The 16,949-nt window shown below is 45.9% G+C and overlaps 1 protein-coding gene across 2 annotated transcripts in view; it reads left to right on the top strand.

The window, feature by feature from the left end:
• CLNS1A (chloride nucleotide-sensitive channel 1A) overlaps positions 1 to 11,426 on the top strand; it is a 157,050-nt gene extending 145,624 nt beyond the window's left edge. For both annotated transcript variants that reach the window (XM_086933894.1, XM_086933895.1), the window contains one exon: positions 10,873 to 11,426. The gene's annotated coding sequence lies outside the window, so the exon portion shown is untranslated. The remainder of the gene's footprint in view (positions 1 to 10,872) is intronic.
• The last annotated feature ends 5,523 nt before the right edge of the window (positions 11,427 to 16,949 follow it).

Below are 16,949 nucleotides of genomic sequence, written 5' to 3'. Positions count from 1 at the left end.
TTTTTTTTTTTACAATAGCAACTGCAAAAGCGATTGCTTTCACTGTTGCTTGTTTTCCTTTACCACCTAAAGGAATTGTGGAAAGTGGTCAAAGTTCCCCGGAGGACGGGAGCCCTCCATGTCCCAAAAAGAAGCCTTGAGGGGCTGCAAAGCCTTCACCATGCCACCGCACTACGTCCGTCTGGTCCAGTGCCTGCTGCCTGCCCTCTTCCTGCACGGTAAACATGCGCCTACTCACGTGTTTCTGTGTGTCTCTTGAACGCTCGTACAGCTGGCTGCAGTGACCTGTAGAGTTTTACAACTCATGGGATGAAAGGGTGAGTCCAAGAAAGGAGGAGCAGGACCTCTGGGGATGCAGACCTGTGCCCTGCAGATTGCAGATCTCTTAAAGTGACGCACTGTCCCACTTGGCTGCCTCTGATGCATGTTACTTAGGGTTCTTGCCTCGCCAATGAACACCTTGCTTCACCCCGAGTTAGGGAATAACTTTGCGGGGAGCAAAGGCCACACACTGGCTTCGGGCTGTCTCACTAGAAGTCGACGAGCACGTTTAAGGCCAGGTTTAGGCACTTCGGCGTGTCTTTCTTCTGGGATTCCTGCGCCTGGACAGCGGCGGTAGGATGGGGCCTCCCGTGGGAGCCCGGCGGGGGCTAGTGCCACGAGCCGCTCCGGGGATCCACAAAGAGCTATAGTTGATATGAGAGCGACTCGTGCGCTGGAGTTTCTCACTCTCCCTCTGGTCCTTTCCACACCTGACCATCCGGGCCTGGCAGGTAGGCTCCTGTTTCTTTTAGTAACTCCTCCGGGACTTTTGTTTTCAGTTTCCATTCTAATATTTCAGAACGGCGCTTGGAAAGAAATTCCCAGACACTGTGCTTGATATATCCATGGCAGATTGTGCGCTATGTATGCAGATGGCCATTCTCCCTTGTTCTACCGTCCCTCTTGTAAAATTGGGAACCAGCTGCCTTTGGAAGTGTCAAGAGGCGATGTAGTTGAATGTGGGCGCTATCTGCAAAAGATAAACAAACACGCAATGCAGGCTTACCTTCAGCCTTATGTGAATAAAAAAAACAGCAGATGTGGTGACAGCGTGCTTCCCATTTCAAAGAGACTTCAAGCAGTCCTCAACGCTTCCAGCACCCCTCGGAGCGCTAGACATTGATGACTGTCGGTTTCGAGATTATAATTAAAAGCTTTCTTTCACAATCCTCGCTGTACAATTTGTTCTAACTTGGCTGCCCTTGCAGCACCGCAGACACATTTCTGCGCTCAGGTGTGCGCGCGGGGCGAGGGCCAGGTTGTGTGTGGCAAAGGGAATTCTTGGCCAGCAGAGAGCAGCTAGGGCTCGCCAAAAGCTGTGCCTGGGAGACAACTGCACAGACGGATAAGACAACGAAACATAAATTCTGCTTTTACTAATGTGGCGTCTTTGCCACATAATGCAATATCTCATGCCGAGTGGGATGTTGGTGAATAGCACAGTACGGTAATGTGTACCATATATAATTCTCTGGTTTTCCAAAAACAAATACATCTCGTGGGTCAGTTTCTCGGGTCAGAAGGTCTAATCGTGATGGACAGACAGAATGGAGAAGCTTTCTGTGGAGTGTTACCTGCACCTGTTGTCACAGCGCTGCAACGATTGGCTGCTGCAGAAAGCGATATCTAAGAAATGTACAACCATTTTAAAGAGTATTTTTGAGGGTCTTGGGCGATGCATGTAGTCGCTGCTATGTTTTCAGATATACCCTTTTAATGCTCTTGGTGGTCCCCAGCTCAGGCACAGGGCTGGCAAGGAAACCGTTCTCTGCCCTGAGGAGCCGTTTCCATCTCTTGTGCCTCCACGCGAGACTGAGGTAGGGCAGGATGTCTGCACACTGCAGTCTCAACAAGAGTGGCAGCGCCAAGAATGCGTCTGCAATGAATAAAGTAAGCGGGGGACGCTGGAGAGCATTTACGGCCTTTAATTAGACTGAGGAAGTCAGGCAGGCAGGTAGCAACCTCGTTACTCCTGACTTCCATCCAGAAGTAAAACAAATCACAGTATATTTGTTTACTCTAGGTTTAATGTAGCGCGAACTCCATCGGAAGGTATTGGAGCGCTTTACATGAGCACCAGTTACATTACACAGCATCAGGTTCATTGTAGGCACGAGGGGATTACGTGATTTGTCTAGAATCACAGGATGTTGAGGTGATGCCGAGACTCGAACCCAATTCCCCTATTCCAGTGTGAGCAGCTCTGGTTATGTCACATTCGCAGCACTTTGAGACACAGTAATGGTGTTAGGACGCCCAGCATCAAAGAAACGACACAGCAATTAATACACAGAAGCACATTTTATTTCTTACAATAGGTGTGTGCCAGGGACAAAGCTGCACATCTTGACAGGAAAGTGCTGCTGTTAATAGTTGTTACAACAACCAACAAAATGGCAATCACATTGTCAACACAGCATAGAGAATGGGAGCATAAAGATTGTACTACTGACTATCGAGCTATGCATAGGTGGTACAAGAATACCACGGACATAGTATTGAAGCTCAAAATATCAAAAGGTAAGTGCATAAGGAGGAAGCATAGATTTACAATTCTTAACTCCACATCTACCTACCCTGCAGATATATATATCGTCAAGGTACATCGATGTGGTATTATGAATAGAAAATAGCTATTTACTTACCTTTCCCTATTTTAGGTTCAATATTTTATCCTTGCCTTTTGCCTCATTCGATATTATGGCTTTGATATTCAGGGTGCACACAGAGTATAAGCCACCGCGAAGAACTGTCTTTTTCAGTGGATATAGGTACCTTCTATGAAGAAAGAAACCCTTGCACATAAACATTGGGCTTATACTCTTCCTGAAAAATATTATTAAAAAAGAATACAGTGCATGTGGCTTGTTTATGTACAGGCTTTCTGTGAGGTTCAGAAAACTCTTGAAACTGAACTTTCCAGGTTTAGCTTTATTTGAGCTTGTCGCGAAGCAAGGATTGTGGTGAAGTAAATTTGACACGGTTACTCCATGGACGCTAGCCTGCCATTTCCACCAATCAAACATTACCTAGAAACTGCGAGAGCTCACACACTATAAACTGACTCGATCACATGTAGCACACACTGCAAACTGACTCGCCTCTAAGCACTATCTAAGGAAGTACTAATCACACGCATAGCACACACTGCTGCACGCCACACACTGCTGCACGCCACACACTGCTGCACGCCACACACTGCTGCACGCCTCACACTGCTGCACGCCTCACACTGCTGCACGCCTCACACTGCTGCACACGCACACACCAACACACACGCACATGCACACACCAACACACGCAAACACCAACACACGCTCACACACACTCACCCATACACCAACACACGCACACCCCAACGCACACACCACCAGCCGTCTGTGCACGCTTTCACCAGGCGCACACACCACCAGCGCACAATTTTTACAGGCGCACACACCACCAGCCATCAGTACACACATCAATTGTTAACGCAACCACAATTAACTATTGTAGCAATCGCAATATGGCACACTTTACTTTTAAACATATTCATCTAAAACGCAGCATGACACCATTGCTACAATTCAAATCCAACCCACCTAATTCCACTACACACCACGTGCATACACTCCATAACACATGGCGAAAAGACATTGCCATTTACAATGCCATTAGCTCAAACTCAAATAAATCCGAGAACTATTGCATTTCCAATGCTTGTTTCTCATGTTGTGCAGCCTGACCTGTTGTTTGTCTAACGTTGTCCCAGTACCCCCGTATCGTCCGACATGTCCATAGCATGTGAAGTAGGTCAGCCCCTTCTAGCGAACATCTCGGACAATAATGCTGCATCAGTGGGAACATTCTTTCCAATCTATGCGGAGTGAGGTAGGCTCGGTGCAATACCATAGTCTGAATAAATGTAAATCTCACATTCCTCAATGTTTTCCGTGGAGGGTCAAGTATACGTGCCCATTCCTTATCTGTCAATTCCCTGTCTTATGTCCTCAGTCCATGCCGTCTGTAGTGTGTCCAAAGTGATTTTTGTATGTGTGCTGAGGCCCATATAGAGCCATCTAACAAGGTGTCTGCCTCTTCCCATATAATAAACCATCTTTACCAGATCATGTGTGCGAGGCTCTTGTCTTTGTGTGGCACAGTGTGTTTTGATATTTTGAAGCAGCGCAGCATGTGTTAGATATAAATGAGTCGGAGCCCTGGTCTCGTTAACAAAGGTGTCATGGTCCAGTAACTTCCCATCTCCGAATAGGTCTGCCACTGTGCTAACCCCACATCCAGCCAAGGTGCTAATTTATGCTTTGTGAGCCTGCCTGCCGCCAGTGGGATCCCCAGTAGCGGAATGTTACCCGCATAAGCTGGGGGTGCATGCGCATACTGCAGCGCTGCTTTCCAGCATCGTAGTACCATACTTAGCAATGGGGGAAGATCCCTCGGGAGCGCACCACCAGGCAGCAACAGGGTATGTAAGGTACCGCTATCTAAGTCTGCCTCCGTGTATCCAATTTCTTGCAAGTTGCACCCTGCCGTCCAATATGATAACCACTGCAATTGACATGCATAATAATACGCCCGTAGGTCCGCGACGCCCAAACCCCCCATGCGCGTACCCACTTGTAATTTCCTCAAACTTATCCGTCGTCTACCAGTACCCCCGATAAGGTCAATTAGCAAAGTGTTTAGCAGTCGGAACGTGCATGTGGCACTATTAGTGGTAAGTTAGTGAAGTAATATAATAATTTCTGCAGTACCACCATTTTGGCCCTACCCATAACTGACAGCGGTAATGCCGTCCAGAAAGTAATACTGGATCGTAAATTGCGGATTGCTCTGTTCAAATTACCATCTAACATGTCTGCATGTTTCCGGTAGACCTGTATACCTAGGTACTTAAATGTGTGCAAAGCCACCTGATATTATCTCCGAAGTCAATATCGGTGATCGCTGCGTGATCTGTCAAGAAAAAAGCATGCGATTTCGTAACGTTAATGGTCCGGCCCGATGGGGATGCACAGTGATGGAATGTCACATATATTGGGGCCAGGGGCAGACGGAGATCGTGGAGATACAGAATGATGTCATCAGCGTATGCCGAGAAAAGGTGCGGCATATTCCCTGTTTGTATACCTCTGTCGATATGATCTTTGCGCTTTTTGATAGCCAATGGTTCTAGGCCCAGTATGAATATAAGAGGCGACAGGGGGCAGCCCTGCCTAGTCCCCCTATTTATAGAATATTCTGCTGAGATATGGCCACCAGTAAGGGCCCGTGCTGTGGGGGCCGTATACAGTAGGAGCAGCCAGGCAAATTATCCCTCCAGGAACCCACATTTTTCCAGTGGCTTAAACATATATTCCCATTTGATTGAATCAAACGCTTGTTTGAGCTCTAAAGAAATACAGCCCCCGTGTGGGTACCTATTTGGAGCTTCCGTCATGAGATAGTGCAGGTTTCTAATATTTAGTCATGTGCTGCACGTTGGCAGAAACCCAGTCTGGTCTACATGGACTAGTTTAGGCAAAGAGGGCAATAGTCTGTTGGCCAGTACTTTAATATTTTATATTCCGTCGCCAATAATGAAAACGGGCGATAATTGGCCAAATCTGTGGGGTCACGTCCCATCTTCGGGAGCGATACAACCAGTGCCTGCACTGTGGTGAGCGGTAGTGAGCCCTTTTCCCATGCTGTTTTATAGAAGAGCTCCATTTTGGGCACTAGGGACGCAGCATATGTAGTATAAAATTGAATTGGGAGCCCGTCCCATTCATGGCTACCCTGATCTCAGCCTGGGTGATGGGCCCTGTAAGGACCTTCTGGGCTGCTGGCGTGAGTCTCGGATATGTTGGGTTGGACGGAAAGTGCTCCGTCTGTGTCTCTGTATTGTAGTCTGGCACCCCATACAGTATGGTGTAATATTGTCTGAAGGCAGCATTGATGTCAGACTGGGTATTAACATTGACACCATCCACCGTTTTAACCTCGTTCACAATCACCGCGGGAGGGGTATCTTGTATCAATCTAGCGAGCAGCGTCCCTGATTTATCTGCCTCACTGTGCGTTCGCCACGTGCATGCTTGATAATCAATGACCCGTAGGGACTCCAAGAGCTCTGCATGCTTAATCCTGGCCCTTTGGAGTGGGTCCTTTTTGTCTTCGTCAGTTACAGCGTCTTGTTCCAGCCTACCAATGGTATTTTCCACTTCTTTGAGGGACCTATGGAGTTCTTGTCTTGCGCCCACTATCGTACTAATGGCTCTCCCTCTGATCACAAGTTTAAATGCGTCCCATTCTATTAGCCTGTTCGTCGCCGTATTGCTATTTTCTGCAAAGTAATGCTCAATGGTCTCTAGTATATCATTGCGGAACACTGAGTCTTCCAACAGCTGCAGCCACATACGCCATGTGAAAACCAGGGTGGGCACCCTTCCCCCATGCAATGGCAGTCTCTAATGGGTTATGATCTGAAAAGGTTTTTGGCAAATATGTGGTTTGAGGCACTTGCATCGCTATCCTATTGGAGCAATAAATCCTATCTATTTGTGTGTGTAGAACATGCACAGGGGAGTAGAAGGAGTTTTCCCTGTGCGTTGGGTGGGCGCATCCTCCAAACATCACATAGTTCCCATCCCTCCGCCCACCTGCACAATGCCTCTGCTTGTTTAAACACCCCCGCTCCATGCAGTGGTGGATGTGACCTGTCCAGAGACACATCCATCACTGCGTTAAGACCCCCTCCCACAATCCATGGGTGCGAGTCCCATCCCGCCATTGCCCCGTTCACTGAGTCCCAGTACTCATTTTGGTCTAAATTTGGAGCGTATTCATTGCCTAATACAACAGGTTGCCAATCTAATATACCTTTCACAAAGATGTATCTCCCAATCTGTCCGCTCTCTGTTCTAAAGCTGTAAATGGTACTCCATGTCGTACCCAAATTGTGGTCCTCCTCGCGAAGCTGGAATATGAAGTGGAGAAAATTTGACCCCTCCATTTCTTCCGGAGTTTCACCACCTCGCTATCTATCATATGAGACTCCTGCAGATACACTATCTGTGCCTTGCGGCGCTGTAACTGCGCATGCACTCTGTGACGTTTCTTCACTGAGCCCAAACCCCTTACATTCTATGTTATTATGGTGTATCTACCCTGTGTATGCATCGCAGTGTGTCTTTTTGTTGCTGAGAATCTAATACGGTTCTCAAGCATAAGAGCCTCCCTAGAGCAACCTGCACAATGAGACCAACCCTCCCCACAAAAAACCCAATACTCGGTCTGGTCACCAAACTATACCGGACCATATAACATGACTGAACCAATAGGAACTTGACAATCATACAATACGCTTTCTCCATGTGGGGGACATCGCTAGCGCTCCGCATGTGATGTTTCCTTTGTCGCAGCAACCCAGAAGGGCTACTACAGAAGCCTGGGCTTAATCATCATCATCACATAAAACAAACACTGTATTACTGTGAGCATTGCGTCTCAAAAAACGCACTGTAGGTACAGTAGTAATACTTGTGGGAGTGCATTCAGCCATATGTCATTAATTAGTTGAGGGTCACAGAGTAGAAGAGGGCCACACTGCCCTCAGAGTCCGATTCGTGCGTCGCTTCTTCCTCTTTCGAAGAGGACTTGGTTTCCAATCTCATGGCATGCGTGAAGGTTGCCGCCGTGACGATCGCCTGCGATTCGTTCCGCTGTATCTGCTGCGAGGTGATATATAGTCTTGCAGGAGTCAAGCACGATCTTCCGTTGTCATGACCAGTGGATGCAGCAAAGCCGGTTTGACTCTTTGTAGTGAGTTGAGAAGTAGATGTGGCAGCTGTGGTTAGTTCAATCACCTCCAGCCAATCTTCCACATCCCCGGGGCTTTCGAAGAAATAAGATTTCTGTTCATACAATATTTTCAACCTAAACGGGAAGAGAAGTGCATATTTCAGATTTAGATCTTTAAGTTTCTTCTTGATCGCCAAGAAGGAAGATCGCGGTCTCTGTACCAGCATTGTATAGTCAGGATATAGTGAAATTCTTGCATTCTTAACATTTATTGGAGGTGATTCGCGTGCCTTTTGCAGGAGGATGTCTATCACAAAAGTTCAATAGTTTCACTATGAGAGGACATGGGGGAGCCCCCGGTCGTGGTCGTCCAGTTGGGATTCTGTGTGCTCTCTCTATGCAGTATTGCGTAGATAGGCCCTTGTTCGTGACGTGCTCCCTGAACCATTGTTCCATGTAGCGTGTTGCATCGGTACCGTCGCTTTTTTCCGGCAGGCCAATGATGCAAATGTTGCGCCGAGCCCTGCCCTCTGCATCCTCCACACGGTATAGCAGGGTGGCTACCTGGCCCTGCAGCTGCTTGATATTGGTGTCACTGCCTCTGCCGTGGTACCATTGCGCACAGTGTCACAGCATTTTCCTTTACCTTGTCTGCGAGTTTCACGTGTTCCGCACAAAGCAGAGTAAACCCAGTGGTCAGTGTCCCAATCCAAAGTTCTATTGCCTTCCTGGAGTCACGTACCTCCTTTAATATGAGATCCAATTTGTCCACCGGGGCAGGCTCAGCAGTGTGTGGAATACATCCGGACGTGAGTGTGATGTCCAGACGTTCCGCTGTGTCCTGGACAGGGTCAGAGCCTCCCTGGTCTTGTTGGTTTGCCCTGTTTCGCCCCATCCTTCGGTCAAGCCAGCAAGAAACAGTCTGTGTAACGCTATCAACGGTCTCTCAGCACTCCTTCAGCAAATCACCTATGCAATGGTTTTGCAAGTACTCTAGCCCTCCCTCATCAGCGTCGTGACGTGGTCTGGCCTGCCTTTTCGTGCAGCGGGGCAATATGTCTGCAGTGTGGGGGGATCACAGGTTGTCTACATCAGTAGCTCCACAGCTACAATCCCGGTAATGACTGGGCGCGGACTCACGTAGCAGCGCCCCACTGCTTACACAGCAGGGTCACTGCGGTAGTCGGCGCAAAGCTACTGGTGCTAGCAATCAGGAGGTCACTTATCAAATGGGCTGATTAGAACATTCCCCTGCTGCCAGGGTTCCAGTTTCTCCCTGTTTAGCGGCACTCGTGTAGGCCCCTCGGCCGCCCTCGCCTCCAGCGGTATCCAGTGCGCACTGTCGCTGCCTGTGTGCGTCTCCTTCTCGCTATCTTCATCCAGTGGGCGGGAAGGGGGGGCAGGCCGTCTTAATTTGAAATTTAAATAATTTATTTGATTCAGTTCTCTTACGAGAACAACAAATGTATACACAAAAGTTAAATTTTTGCTAATAAAATTATCACATCAATATAATTTTAAAAAAGACTTAAAAAAATTAGACATGTTAATACACACAAATGCATTGGGTGGACCATTGGAGAGGGAAATCAACATCAGGACCGAATTTATATTACATTTTGTTTTATTCGGGGTAATATATCTGTTCCTGGCTGCTACAACGGTCTCACTTGGACATACGAACAGAACGTGTTCTAGATCTTGCACCCCACCTTTGCATAAGTCACGGAGATTAGTCCCTCCTTGTTTTGATGACCACTTGGAAGTGTATGATTTTAGCGGTAATATTCCTAGCCGCCTTAAACTCTGGCCGTATGGTCTGGGGAGCGCCTGTTGTTTCACTATGCCGCCCAGACTCTGGCTGCCCGAGCGGCGCGAATGCAAAAGGTCGCCCCAGTCGCGAGCCCGCCCGCTAGGCCTGCACTCCAAGGTCTTCTGCATCAACCATAACAACGGCGCAGCCAATAAATAACAAGGCCTTCTGCAGATGTAAATAAGAACTGTTAAGTCCCAAAGCACATGGCAGTGTCTCTTGATTGTATTTTTAATAAGCATCATCCCTTCTCTGCTTCCAGCGTTATTGTCTGTATTTGTGCATTGTGCAGATAATTAATACTGAAAACAGAAGAGCTTGTAAGCAGGCTTTTGTAACAGCAGATCTTGCTGCACAGGTCGTTTCAGAAACAGTGCTTATGCTATTTCACAGCAGACAGGTGTAAAGCAGAAGTCTGGGCTAGAGCCTCACACAACTAACAAGGGATACCTTGTTTGTAAACCGTGCAGCGGCTCTGTAGACTTGTGCATCCACTGCAGGGGCCTGTGTTTGGATGTGAATAGTCACAGATTTGAACCCTAAGTAGTTAACCAAGCCTGGCATTCTTCTGTTGACACTATAACGTGCACGAGTGAGTTTGATAACAGCTAGACCACTTAATTTATGTGATTCAGCAGTACCTAATGTTTGTGACTGATTCTTGGATTGCTGTACTTGCTTCACGATCTACCATCTGTTACATAATTTACAGTAAAGACAAAGAATATTATTTTAGATTAGATGGATCAACATTTATCAACAAGCATTTGCAATGCAATAGGTCTCGCATTCACGCACGTTTAAGCTATTGGCATTGTAAATAACAATGCCTTTTATTTATGTTTTATAAACCAAAATAAAAATGAACGGCATTGTCATTTACAATGCCAATAGCTCAAACTTGCGTACATTTGAGACCTATTGCAATGCAAATGCTTGTTATATTAGATTGTTGTAAAAATATGGAATTCGAGCTTGCCGCTGAAGTAATAAATATGTGAATTTATTAGTAACCTTGCTCCGAATAAGTTTTCATTGGCCACATGTATTTTCGTTTGTATGGCAATATATATAAAATGATTTCACTTTCAAACATGTTTTGATAAGTGTATTCTGCAAAGATCTATTTCTGTATATTAATTATTACTAATACTAGCCACTTGTTTGTAGCACCTTTGCATATTGGCCTTGGGTACAGATTTTAATGTTTACATTTATTTCCTTTTCTCCCTTTTTAGGTTATATTTGTAGCACTTACCAGGATGAAACAGAAGATATCCATCTCTCATCCAGAAAATGCATCTTTTTTTAAAGACTAAAGCATGGACCCTCATGTTCTATAGATGTTTCTTAAATGCATTGAGTTTGAGCTTTAGTTGACCAAAGTAGGTTTCTCATGTACCAAATCAAATATTATTCTTCACATATCCTCTGCGCAGGACTGAAGCTGTTTCTGCAAAGCGGTATTTTATCTTTTTGTGATATTCAGAAATAAATAGAAGATACCTGTAGATTGTATTAGATTACATATTTTTGTAACCTTTTATCTTCCAAGCCATCTCATAACCATATATAAAAAGCCTTGCATTTGGAAAATGAATTCCACCATGCCCTTGAGAACATAGTTAACTTAACCTCACTTAATTTAGTAACTTTGTTTATTGCACGGTGAACCCCGTTACAGAGCATAGTTACAAAAAATCTTTCTGACATCCTTAAGTGCTGCACATGAATTATGTTGTCTTTGTAATATTTCTAATGAAATGTTAAATAAACCATATTTTGTATCTTATAGTGACCCCTCTGTTTTAGTTATGTTCTGTCTTTTTTGTGAGTATTTGTCTTAAGAGCTGTTAAACATCTGATGCATTTGTTTTATTGTGTATGCAGCAGTACTGATTAAAGTTGGAGGTTTTTAGGTCCCGGACGGAGATGGCTTTAGCTGCCCCTCTGATTTTTTTTTTGTGTGTGATTTTTTTTGTTTATATATTTATACATATATAAACGATTAAATACTAAATAGAATGGCTTCAGTCATTGCTTTTCTGAAGTGCCATTCATGTTCTGGCTCTTCCCCTATAATAGAGCAACGGCACAGCCCCCTTTTGCCATTGGTTTGCTTCAGTTTGAACCAAACCCATTAGGATAGCCATTGGGTGCGTGTGACATGAAGATTTGTTGTATTGTGAGACTTTGTGAGTGATGGCATTCTCCCCCATTACTATAGGAGTCCACATCTAAGTGAGGTGAGCGGGGAAATAAAGTATTCCATCTCTGGCTACCACCATTTCCGTTGTCAAAAGGCCCTACAATATGATGGGAGTTTTTGTTGCTACTGTAGACGACTGCACCATCTAAAGTTGCCTCTATTATGTTGCTCCCGTTCAAGCAGAATACTGCACCCTAAATCTTATTTGGGTGACATAACATTGCGCAATCCAAGATTGCTGCCATGGTCTCACAAGATATTATTTTGCCGTATTAAGATAGCCCTAAACAGATCACAAAGAAAAAAAAAAGATTAAGGTAGTAATAATCTTAATGAATACTACTTTTATCTCACCTTAACATGTTTTTAATGATTGTGCCCAAACTTGTTTTATTTATTTTGCTTGGTCTTTGTGCCGAGAAGTACATCTTAACGCATTCTTTTGAGCAATATAGAAGTACCCAATCAAAGATGGCTACCGGCGCACTTTTAACATTCTCTTGAGTGACTAAGGGACCCAATCACCACTACCTTCTTCTCCACAATCAAATGCTACTGCCAGTGTCACTTTTTAGGATTGAAGCCTACCAGACAGCACAGCTGTCTGGTTTGCTAAGAACATCTTGGGGCATTCGAAACGCTTCCTGGGAATGCTTTGTGCCGATTGCTTATCATTGGCTTTATAAATCACATTAGCTTGCTTTCTATTTGCTGGCTCTATTTGTTTTAGGCAGCCCAGCTTGAGTCGTCCTGTTGGCCAAACCCTATTTACTGTATTCTTTCACCAGTACTGGATTACTGTAAACAGGAGTCTTTCTTCGCTTTTCATGTAATACAGAATCTCCCAACACTGTGGCTCAAAACACGCACACAGCAAAGCAGGAGACATATCACAACGAACACCTTTTGAAAAGGGTTTTATTTTACAAAATGCAAAGACTCTTTAGAATAAGGCTTGGGGTTTTATTTTACACAATGCTCTCTAACAGAAAGGCTTTTCCAAATGCGAAATGCAAAAATTCAAATATATTTAGAGATATATGTTTATATGCATGCAATATTAATACACTTGGTAAATGCAACAGTTAAATGCATTATTAATACCATGAATAAACCAGCAGCAAATAATATGAGATAAGACTCAAGAAAATATAATATGCTGGATCAGAGAGATCAAAGATATATACACGCTAGATACATCAAATGATTACTTTGGATGTCCACCTCACTCATTCACACATCACAAAGTAAACACCTCAAATGATCAAAGCCACTGGCCACACACGACAATGGCAATAATCAAAACGCAACACTTCACCTGGTGCAAACACTACATCTTAGCCCACTCCTGAATGGGGGATTAACAACTGGGGATAAGGGCCTCCAGAAACCAGGGTTCTGCTGTACCGAAGTAGACATGTCCGTCCCCATTCGGATTCCAGAATCCCGGTTTCTAAGTTAACAACCCTCCGCTTTATAATCTCAAAAACACACTAGAAGGTTCGAGAATCCCATCCCCCTCTCCCCCTGCACCAAAGAAATCTAACTAGGACTGGCCAGCTTCCAAGCTAGCATTCCATGGCAGGAAGGAGTTCCTACGTTTCCTCCACAGTCTTGCATGTTCCAGCCTTTATCTTGACGAAGCTCACTCTATGCCTCACTACTCTACGCCAATTCATTCTTCCTCACACTACTCTACTCTACTCTGTACCTCTTCACTAGTGTACTCTACGCCACTCTGATCTAATCTGCACTCTAAGCTACTCTACCATGCACCACTCCCCTCCACTCGGAGACAGTCTACTCTACGTCACTGCACTCAGCGCTGCTGCACTCCGCACCATTGCCCTCAGCGGTACTCTGATCTAAACCACCGCACTCTACACCACTTTACACAAAACGAATGCACCCTATGGCACTATACTCTATGCTGCAACACTTTGTGCTACTGCACTCTGTCATTGTACTCTGTAACTGCATTCTATGCCACTCTGTTTTACACAATTGTACTCTGACACTGCTCTACTCTGTACCACGGCACTGTGCTCTCTGTCACTGAAGTCTATGGGAAACCAGTGCAAAGAAATATAACATTTGCCACAGCGCAAAGTGACTGCGACAGTAAATAAGGGGGGGGGGGATGAAACGTGTGTTGTGTGCATAGTGACCGGTAGAAATCATCAGAAAACATGTTTTTGTGATAAATGTGCACTCGCACTCTAATCTCACCTTTATCAGCTATGATGAAAAATAATCTCCACTGAGAGCTCAATATTCTTGTTCCAGCTCAGTGTTCTGGCAAATTTGGGAGAATATTTCCAAGGCATCATCGTGCCCATAAACAGATACCTAGTGTAAGTGACACCACATTAAAATTGAGATTTTCAGTACCTAATGTCTGTCCTAACTCTGAGTATTGTAAAGAAAGTGGTCCCTTAATATGAGTCACAGGTCATGTAATCATCCATGCAAGTTATCACTCGATCATTAATTTCTTAGATGTCGTCTCAAGTGACACGACACCACCCATGTGTGGAATTCGTCCACCGATTACTCGTTGAGGCACACCCATGACACTGTTGAACCACAGCAGCCATGTGGGTGTGAAACATGGCTAAAACATATTGGCAAAGTTAATGCCTCTTGCATTGGGAAGATCTATTGGCTTTGTCAATGTTTGTTTTCCTCTGCAAATGTCGACTCCAGCCTCGAGCATGTCCGGTGTCCGTTTGTACCTTTATTCACTTAATACACTGGTCAAATTTAACAGAAAACACATTAAGGCCTCAAATCCCTTTCAGGGCCTTTTTCTGCTGTAACGTATAAAGGCACTATATCTGTTGTCTTACACATTTCCTTGGGAGAAATTCCCCCCACCCATCTCTCCCGCAGTTGCGAAAGGAAATAGAAAGCATAGTACTCTGCTGAAACCCACTGAAAATATTCATTAGGAACCACCCGTTTTTCTCAACGGATTAGCACCTAAAATAACATTTAAATAAGGCTGAACTTACTCCGCTTTATCAAGTTTACTGAAACCTGTTTATTAGATGAGTGTCACTTCTTATTTCTTAGCTAATTCCTGGATGATTGACCTGGTCAGAACCGGACACTCCTCCTGCTCCTCGCTGTGCCTGATATCCTTTTGCCTGCCATCCTCGAACTTCCATCTGATTGGATTGCCTAATTCCAGCTGCGTGGACCGGCTGCCTGGTATCGTACCCCTGCGCCCAGAATAGCATTGCATTGTTCAGCTTCAATTTATTATCAGTGCCGGCTGCCTGGTATCGTACCCCTGCGCCCAGAATAGCATTGCATTGTTCAGCTTCAATTTAATATTAGTGCTAATTTGAAGTGTGGCTCAGGGGTTAGAGGCGGCAGACCCGGAAGCTGAGATCGGCCCTGGACCAGGGTTCAATTCCCCGCCCCGACGGCGGTTGGGCTCAATAATTCCACGGACTCGATAATTCTCGCTCCGGTGCCTACTCGACTCACGGGTTCACACTCTGCGACTCTGGGCAATAGCTTGCTTAATCTCCACAACAGCCCCTCGCGGCGGGATGCCTGGCTTTCACCTTGTGGATACCCTGCCGGTATCTCATTGGGGAATACCAGGACGGGTTCCCTAAGCAAGCGCATAGATGCCTGCGATGTGGGCGATTTGCGCTATATAAATACATGTACATTTACATTCATAAGAACACCATTCGCATCACGACCAGTTCCGACGATCACCTCGCAGCCGCCGAACACCTTCACTTCCAGATCCACACCGACCCCAAGACTACACTCAGAGGCACCCTCATCTACAGGCCAGCAGGACCCCGCACACAATTCAGCGAAGACATCACTGACTTCATCAGCCCACACGCACTCCCCTCCGAGGACTACATTCTACTGGGAGACCTCAACTTCCACCTGGAAAAGAACAACGACAGCAACACCACCACCCTTCTGGACAACCTCGCCAATCTCGGACTCAAACAACTTGTTAACACCCCCACCCACTATGCCGGGCACACGCTCGACCCAATCTTCACCTCCAGCAAGCACATCTCCTTCAATCACACCACAGCTCTCCATTGGATGGACCACAGCTGCGTTCACTTCAACTACAAAAAGACTACGACCCACAACCACCCACAACCAATTGCCCGTAGAAACTGGAACAAAATTACTACCGACCAACTCTTCACATCGCTTCACCAAAACCCTCCTGCAAAATCATCGGACCCAAACCTTGCAGCCACCAACCTCACACAATGGATCACCCACAGCGCTGACGAATTAGCACCCTTGAAAAAACATCAAACCAAGCAAGGTAGCAAAAAAGCCCCCTGGTTCAACGACGACCTTAAGAAATCCAAGAAGTTCTGTCGCACCCTCGAGAAAGCCTGGAGAAAAAACCCAACCACTGACAACCTGGCCACCTTCAAGAACGCCACCCGCAAACACCACCAACTGATCCGATCCACCAAGAAATCAGCATTCAAAGATCGACTCGACAACAACGCCGACAACAGCAAGGAACTATTCAACATCGTCGAAGAATTTACCAACCCCATCGCCGGCACCAACGACATCACTCCCTCCCAAGACCTCTGCGACTCCCTAGCCTCATTCTTCCACAACAAAATCGTTGACCTACATAACAGCTTTGAAAACCAGTCCGGAGACCAGTCCACCCCACCCACCTCCGAACTAAAACCCCCCTCCAACAACCTTTGCGCCTGGAACCCAATCACCACTGAAGACACCATCCACCTAATGAACTCCATCCACTCAGGATCGCCAACCGACCCATGTCCCCACCACATTTTCAACAAAGCAGACTCCATTATCGCACTCCATCTCCGAGACGTCATCAACTGCTCCCTCAACTCCGCTACCTTCCCGGAAAGCTGGAAACATGCCGAACTCAGCACCCTCCTGAAGAAACCCACAGCAGACCCCACCGAACTTAAGAACTACCGCCCCTTCTCGCTCCTCCCATTCCCTGCCAAAGTCATTGAGAAAGCCGTCAACAGTCAGCTCGCCGCCTTCCTCAAATCCAACAAATCCCTCGACCCTTCACAGTCCGGCTTCCGAGCCAAACACAGCTCGGAG

This window comes from Lissotriton vulgaris, chromosome 8 (genome assembly GCF_964263255.1).
Source record: "Lissotriton vulgaris chromosome 8, aLisVul1.2, whole genome shotgun sequence".
NCBI classification, from domain to species: Eukaryota; Metazoa; Chordata; class Amphibia; order Caudata; family Salamandridae; genus Lissotriton; species Lissotriton vulgaris.
The sequence above is the reverse complement of the archived record's forward strand: the minus strand, read 5'-3'. Positions and strand labels throughout refer to the sequence as shown.